This window comes from Salvelinus fontinalis, chromosome 20 (assembly GCF_029448725.1).
Source record: "Salvelinus fontinalis isolate EN_2023a chromosome 20, ASM2944872v1, whole genome shotgun sequence".
Lineage (NCBI taxonomy): Eukaryota > Metazoa > Chordata > Actinopteri > Salmoniformes > Salmonidae > Salvelinus > Salvelinus fontinalis.
In genome coordinates, this window is record NC_074684.1 from 16,482,131 (window position 1) to 16,490,689 (window position 8,559).

Sequence of the window (8,559 nt, forward strand, 5' to 3'; positions counted from 1 at the left end):
AGACAGACAGACAGACAGACAGACAGACAGACAGACAGACAGACAGACAGACAGACAGAGAGAGAGAGATATTGTGACAAAAGTGTGAAGACCTGAATTTCAGAACAAATTATTTTCACTAGTACTTGATTTTATTTACTGGCAACTGTGGTCAGTTGTGTTGTGGGATCAACTGTAGTACTTTGTTCTGTAGTGTTGGCCTCAGGTGTTGTAGAGTCTAAAGCAGAGAGAGAGAGAGAGAGAGAGAGAGAGAGAGAGAGAGAGAGAGAGAGAGAGAGAGAGAGAAAGAGAGAGAGAGATCGTGACAATTTTATGAAGAACTGAAATTCTGAACAAATTATTTTCACTAGTACTTGAGTTTATTTACTGGTAACTGTGGTCAGTTGTGTTGTGGGGTCAGCTGTAGTACTTTGTTCTGTAGTGTTGGCCTCAGGTGTTGTAGAGTCTAAATTACAGAGAGAGAGAGAGAGAGAGAGAGAGAAAGCGACAAACAGACAGACAGACAGACAGACAGACAGACAGACAGACAGACAGACAGACAGACAGACAGACAGACAGACAGACAGACAGAGATATTGTGACAAACGTGTGAAGACCTGAATTTCAGAACAAATTGTTTGCACTAGAACTTGATTTTATTTACTGGTAACTGTGGTCAGTTGTGTTGTGAGATCAACTGTAGTTATTTGTTCTGTAGTGCTGGGCTCAGGTGTCGTAGAGTCTAAAGCAGAGAGAGAGAAAGAGAGAGAGATGGTGACAAATTTATGAAGAACTGAATTTCAGAACAAATTATTTTCACCAGTACTTGAGTTTATTTACTGGTAACTGTGGTCAGTTGTGTTGTGGGGTCAGCCGTAGTACTTTGTTCTGTAGTGTTGGCCTCAGGTGTTGTAGAGTCTAAATTACAGAGAGAGAGAGAGAGAGAGAGAGAGAGAGAGAGAGAGAGAGAGAGAGAGAGAGAGAGAGAGAGAGAGAGAGAGAGAGAGAGAGAGAGAGAGAGAGACAGACAGACAGACAGACAGACAGACAGACAGACAGACAGACAGACAGACAGACAGACAGACAGACAGACAGACAGAGATATTGTGACAAACGTGTGAAGACCTGAATTTCAGAACAAATTATTTGCACTAGAACTTGATTTTATTTACTGGTAACTGTGGTCAGTTGTGTTGTGAGATCAACTGTAGTTATTTGTTCTGTAGTGCTGGGCTCAGGTGTCGTAGAGTCTAAAGCAGAGATAGAGAAAGAGAGAGAGATGGTGACAAATTTATGAAGAACTGAATTTCAGAACAAATTATTTTCACCAGTACTTGAGTTTATTTACTGGTAACTGTGGTCAGTTGTGTTGTGGGGTCAGCCGTAGTACTTTGTTCTGTAGTGTTGGCCTCAGGTGTTGTAGAGTCTAAATTACAGAGAGAGAGAGAGAGAGAGAGAGAGAGAGAGGGAGAGAGAGAGAGAGAGAGAGAGAGAGAGAGAGAGAGAGAGACAGACAGACAGACAGACAGACAGACAGACAGACAGACAGACAGACAGAGATATTGTGACAAACGTGTGAAGACCTGAATTTCAGAACAAATTATTTGCACTAGAACTTGATTTTATTTACTGGTAACTGTGGTCAGTTGTGTTGTGGGATCAACTGTAGTACTTTGTTCTGTAGTGTTGGCCTCAGGTGTTGTAGAGTCTAAAGCAGAGAGAGAGAGAGAGAGAGAGAGAGAGAGAGAGAGAGAGAGAGAGAGAGAGAGAGAGAGAGAGAGAGAGAGAGAGAGACAGACAGACAGACAGACAGACAGACAGACAGACAGACAGACAGACAGACAGACAGACAGACAGACAGACAGCGAGGGAGAGAGACAGAGATATTGTGACAAAAGTGTGAAGACCTGAATTTCAGAACAAATTATTTTCACTAGTACTTGATTTTATTTACTGGTAACTGTGGTCAGTTGTGTTTTGGGATCAACTGTAGTACTTTGTTCTGTAGTGTTGGCCTCAGGTGTTGTAGAGTCTAAAGCAGAGAGAGAGAGAGAGAGAGAGAGAGAGAGAGAGAGAGAGAGAGAGAGAGAGAGACAGACAAACAGACAGACAGACAGACAGACAGACAGACAGACAGACAGACAGAGAGAGAGAGAGAGAGAGAGAGAGAGAGAGAGAGAGAGAGAGAGAGAGAGAGAGAGAGAGAGAGAGAGAGAGAGAGAGAGAGAGAGAGAGAGAGAGAGAGAGAGATTGTGACAATTTTATGAAGAACTGAAATTCTGAACAAATTATTTTCACCAGTACTTGATTTTATTTACTGGTAACTGTGGTAAATTGTGTTGTGAGGTCAGCTGTAGTACTCTGTCCTGTTATGGGTGCAGTTGTTGTAGAGTCTACAGCAGGGAAGAAACACACATTTTGTTCTCCAGAACTTGATGATACTTACTGGTAACTGTGGTCAGTTGTGTTGTGTTATCAACTGTAGTTATTTGTTCTGTAGTGCTGGCCTCAGGTGTTGTAGAGTCTAAATTAGAGAGAGAGAGAGAAAGAGAGAGAGAAAAAGAGAGAGAGAGAGACAGACAGACAGACAGACAGACAGCGAGGGAGAGAGAGAGAGATATTGTGACAAAAGTGTGAAGACCTGAATTTCAGAACAAATTATTTTCACTAGTACTTGATTTTATTTACTGGTAACTGTGGTCAGTTGTGTTGTGGTGTCAGCTGTAGTACTTTGTTCTGTAGTGTTGGCCTCAGGTGTTGTAGAGTCTAAATTACAGAGAGAGAGAGAAAGAGAGAGATTGTGACAATTTTATGAAGAACTGAAATTCTGAACAAATTATTTTCACCAGTACTTGATTTTATTTACTGGTAACTGTGGTCAGTTGTGTTGTGAGGTCAGCTGTAGTACTTTGTTCTATAGTGTTGGCCTCAGGTGTTGTAGAGTCTAAAGCAGAGAGAGAGAGAGAGAGAGACAAACAGACAGACAGACAGACAGACAGACAGACAGACAGACAGACAGACAGCGAGGGAGAGAGAGAGAGATATTGTGACAAAAGTGTGAAGACCTGAATTTCAGAACAAATTATTTTCACTAGTACTTGATTTTATTTACTGGTAACTGTGGTCAGTTGTGTTGTGGTGTCAGCTGTAGTACTTTGTTCTGTAGTGTTGGCCTCGGGTGTTGTAAAGTCTAAATTACACAGAGAGAGAGAGAGAGAGAGAGAGAAAGAGAGAGAGAAAGAGAGAGAGATTGTGACAATTTTATGAAGAACTGAAATTCTGAACAAATTATTTTCACCAGTACTTGATTTTATTTACTGGTAACTGTGGTAAATTGTGTTGTGAGGTCAGCTGTAGTACTCTGTCCTGTTATGGGTGCAGTTGTTGTAGAGTCTACAGCAGGGAAGAAACACACATTTTGTTCTCCAGAACTTGATGATACTTACTGGTAACTGTGGTCAGTTGTGTTGTGTTATCAACTGTAGTTATTTGTTCTGTAGTGCTGGCCTCAGGTGTTGTAGAGTCTAAATTAGAGAGAGAGCGAGAGAAAAAGAGACAGACAGACAGACAGACAGACAGACAGACAGACAGACAGACAGACAGACAGACAGACAGACAGACAGACAGACAGCGAGGGAGAGAGAGAGAGATATTGTGACAAAAGTGTGAAGACCTGAATTTCAGAACAAATTATTTTCACTAGTACTTGATTGTATTTACTGGTAACTGTGGTAAATTGTTTTGTGGGGTCAACTGTAGTTATTTGTTCTGTTGTGGCTGTAGTTATAGTAGCGCCTACCAAGAGATAAGCAACATTGATACATTAAAGTAGAAACACATTAATATAAACTAATAGTATTTTTTGCTAGCCTTTATAAGCACTTAGTCTACTGGTCACCACTGTCAATTCTGTTGTGACAGATAGTGACATGTTAATGCAACTTTGTTCTGAACTAAAATATTTCATCCTACACATACTGGTAACTTTGGTCAATTGTATTGTCAGGTAAGCTCTAGGTCTTTCTTCTGTTGTGGGTGCAGTTGTTGTAGAGTCTACAGCAGGGAAGTAACTTTACACTGGGCACACCACGTCATTTCAACATGGATAATTAGGTAATATTGGGTTGAGATGTTGCTTAATGAGAATACAACCTATACTCATCCACTCAAAAAGACAGTTAGTTGAATTTCCAATGTGTTATCACTATGCTTTCCTCCATCTTAAAGCCCACCAAATTCTAATGGAAAAACAATGTCTGATTTTTGGTTAAGTTGTCACCCAAATGTATATCACTTCGCTTTAACCATTTAAAACCACAGCAAAGTTCAAATGTTTTGTTTATTTATACAACAGATTATTGTGTTCCCACTGGTCACAGATGTCAATTCAATGTCTATTCCATGTTGGTTCAACGTAATTTCATTGAAATGACTTGGAAACAATGTTGATTCAACCAGTGTCCTCAGTGGGTTATCACTGTGCTTCATATAAATGCAGAACCAAAGGACCTGGATTGCAGTTGAGATTACATTAAACATAAACCTACAGTATATGGTAGACGAGCTCAATGACATTCGAGATCCTGCACAGATTATTACAACAATTGTGAAGATCTCCACAGACCTGCACTTATGCCTGCTATCTTGAACATGCATGTTTTATATGATGACACAAGAAGAAATGTACAGTTACAGGAACCTCAACATGTGACCATAGATATGCTGCTCATTTTAAGGTTGAATTTTACATTTGTTTGTAAGATTGTCTTAACTTTCAGCTATACTGTATTACAAAAGTAATATTGAATTGTGTTTGGTTGACATCGCAACAAATATCAACACTTAAAGGTGATGTACACTGTATGTACTTCTTCTGAGCCACTGGCTTATTCCAATTCTTTAACTTTTATTTTGGTTGAGTTGGAGACGTTAATCCAACATATCATTTGTTAACTTGTCGACAACCAAATATTAACATTTGAAGGATATTTGTATTCTGCTTAGATAGTTCTATTTGTGCCACTGACTTAGTCTGGCTTGAATTCCAGTTTGTCTGCAAATTAATAATTGATACGTTAGATTCGTGTCTCCATCTCAACCAAAAATCTAATTTAAAGAATAGGACTAAATCAAATCAAACTTGAAATGCACTCCTTCCCCAGTGAGCTAAAGGCTTGAACTTCCGCTTTCAAGGAGTGGGACACTAATCCGGATGCTTATCAGAAATCCTAATGCGCCCAGTGACGAACCATCAAACAAGCAACGTGTTAATACAGGCCTAAGACCGAACTGTACTACATCGGCTCTGATGCTCGAATGTGTCAGGGCTTGCAAACTATCACAAATTAGAAAGGGAAACCGGCCAAGAGCTGCTCAGTGAAGTGAGCCTACACGACGAGCTAAATGCCTTCTATGCTCTCTTCGAGGCAAGCAACACTGGACCATGCGTGAGAGCACCAGCTGTTCCAGAGGACTATATGATCACTCTGCTGTTCATTTACTACAGCTCAGCGTTCAACTCCATAGTGCCCTCCAAGCTCATCACTAAACTAAGAACCCTGGGACTGAACGCCTTCCTCTGCAACTGGATCCTTGACTTCCTGACAGGCCGCTCCCAGGTGGTGAGGGTAGGCAACAACACATCGCCACACTGACCCTAAACACTGGGGCCCCTCAGGGGGTGCGTGCTCAGTCCCCCCCTGTACTCCCTGTTCACCCATAACTGCATGGCCATGTACGACTCCAACTCCATCATTAAGTTTGGAGAAGACACGATGGTAGGCCTGATCACCGACGACGATGAGACAGCCTATAGGGAGAAGGTCAGAGACCTAGCAGTGTGCTGCCAACACAACAACCTCTCACTCAACTTGTGCAAGAAAAAGTGGCTTATTGTGGACTACAGGAGACAGAGGGCCGAACACACCCCCATTCACATCGATTAGGCTGTTGTGGAGCGGGTCGAGAGCTACACGTTCCTCGGTGTCCACATCACTAAGGACCTATCATGGTCCAAACACACCAAGTTGTGAAGAGGGCAGGACAATGCCTCTTCGCCCTCAGGAGGCTGAAACTATTTGGGATGGGCCCTCAGATCCTCAAAAAGTTTTATAGCTGCACCATTGAGAGCATCTTGACTGGCTGCATCACCGCTTGGTATGGCAACTGCTCGGCATCAGACCACAAGGTGCTACAGAGGGTAGTGCACATGGCCCATTACATCACTGGGGCCAAACTCCCTGCCATCCAGGACCTCTATACCAGGCTGTGCCAGGATAAGACCGAAAAAAAAATGTAAAAAACTCCAGCCACCCATGTCATAGACTGTTCTCTCTGCTACCGGAGTGCCATGTCTGAGACCAAAAGGCTCCAGAACAGTATTCAGACCCCTTGACTTTTTCCACATTTTGTTACGTTACAGCTTGAATTGAATTTACCACAGGTGGATTCCAATCAAGTTGTAGAAACATCTCAAGGATGAGCAATAGAAAAAGGAGGCACCTGAGCTCAATTTCGAGTCTGAACTCATTGGCCTGAATGCCAAGCTTCACGTCTGGAAGAAACCTGGCACCATCCCTACAGTGAAGCATCGTGGTGGCAGCCTCATGCTGTGGGGATGTTTTTCAGCAGCAGGGACTGGGAGACTAGTCAGGATGGAGGGAAAGATGAACGGAGCAAAGTACAGAGCGATCCTTGATGAAAACCTGCTACAGAGCACTCAGGACCTCAGACTGGGGCGAATGTTCAACTTCTAACAGGACAACGACCTTAAGCTCACCGCCAAGACAACGCAGGAGTGGCTTCAGGACAAGTCTCTGAATGTCCTTGAGTGGTCCAGCCAGAGCCCGGACTTGAACATGATCAAACATCTCTGGAGACACCTGAAAATAGCTGTGCAGCAACGCTCAATATCCAACTTGACAGAGCTTGAGAGGATCATCAGAGAAGAATGGGAGAAACTCCCCAAATACAGGAGTGTGAAGCTTGTAGCATCATGCCCAGAAGACTCGAGGCTGTAATCTCTGCCAAAGGTGCTTCAACAAAGTACTGAGTATAGGGTCTGAATGCTTATGTAAATGTCATATGTCAGTTTTTTGTTTTTTTATACATTTGCAAAACAAAATGTAACCTATTTTGTTTTGTCATTATGGGGTATTGTGTGTAGATTGATGAGGGGGAACAAACTGTGTAATCAATTTTATAATACAGCTGTAATGTAACAAAATGTGGAAAAAGTCCAGGGTTCTGAATACTTTCCAAATGCATTTTTTTTTGGGTTGCCTAAAATGCACGTTAGTTTCTATATATCTCTCGTCCCCCTTCATCTCCAAAACGGTAAAACGTGCAGTAAAAATAAATTGTGAGCCAGAGCTACACACTGTCGGTTCCAGCGAAGGAGTCGGCGGTTCATGGAGCTAGTCTTTAGTAGGAAAAGGAGAGGGTTACCAGAGGTGTAGAGACCGATACATAAACCTTGAAGTGCTGAAGAGCCAGTATCTAAGAAAGCGTCTCCTTCTCGAGTACTGTTTTTGATATGAGGCCAATTTCTTTGAAAGTACCCCACAGGGTGCTCAAAATGTTATCGTCATACATATCAGCATTGTACTTAGCAGTACCAACCCAGTCCACACATTCGTCGACGTTGGGCACAGGGTATAAGTTCGACTTAGTAACGGCATTGAGATTCTGAAAATCAGAACAAGACTGCAGAGATCCATCTGCCTTAGGTACTAATATACAGGGCGATTCCACGGACTGTTGCCATGTTGTGCAATGCCGTGCTCAAGCATGAACTCCACCTCACTGGAGTTTCTCTCTCTTTTCAGAATATACTCGATAGGCATGTTGCTTGATTGGGCAACAAAACCAGGACTTGGTCACCCACATCAAAAGTGATAGTTAAGGGAAACTGGTTATCACCCTTGGCAAAGGACCAACACAGTACTACCGGAACTCTGCAGAAAGGTTTGACAAAAGCAGGAATAGGCTGCAAAGGTGCAACTGGTACAGTTTGGTTCAGTTTACCTGCCCTCTGGCAAACGTGACAGGATTTACAGTAAGACACAACATCCTGTTTCAGACCAGGTCAGAAGAAGTTACGCAAGGTCCGGTCATATGTCTTGTTGACTCAAAAATGGTCTGCCATACTACCCCCGTGAGCCAACTCAGTATCTCTTGTCGAAACGCAACTGGGACAACAATTTGAGATACACAGGGACAATCATCTTGCCCAGAAGTGGCGTGGGAACCATTTCCTCATTAGAATACCATCTCTGTCAAAGTAACCCCACAAACTTCATCAAACTCCTCCTCTGGACATATCTCAGCAAAAAGAGGGGAGAGGGAAATATCCTTACTCTGTTCAGCAATCAGCTGCTTCCTAAATATCGAAGTGTCAACTGTACGGACCCTCTCTTCCTTAAGCCGTCCTACAAACTCGCTCAACTTTGGGGTTTTCAAGAGAGAGTTCAACTCAGGAGGTTTCACAAGTCAGGATCACCCATAAACATCTCAGACATCTCAACTAGGGTGGAATCACTGACATCCTCCTCAACACTAGACTTGCTGCCGGCAACTTTC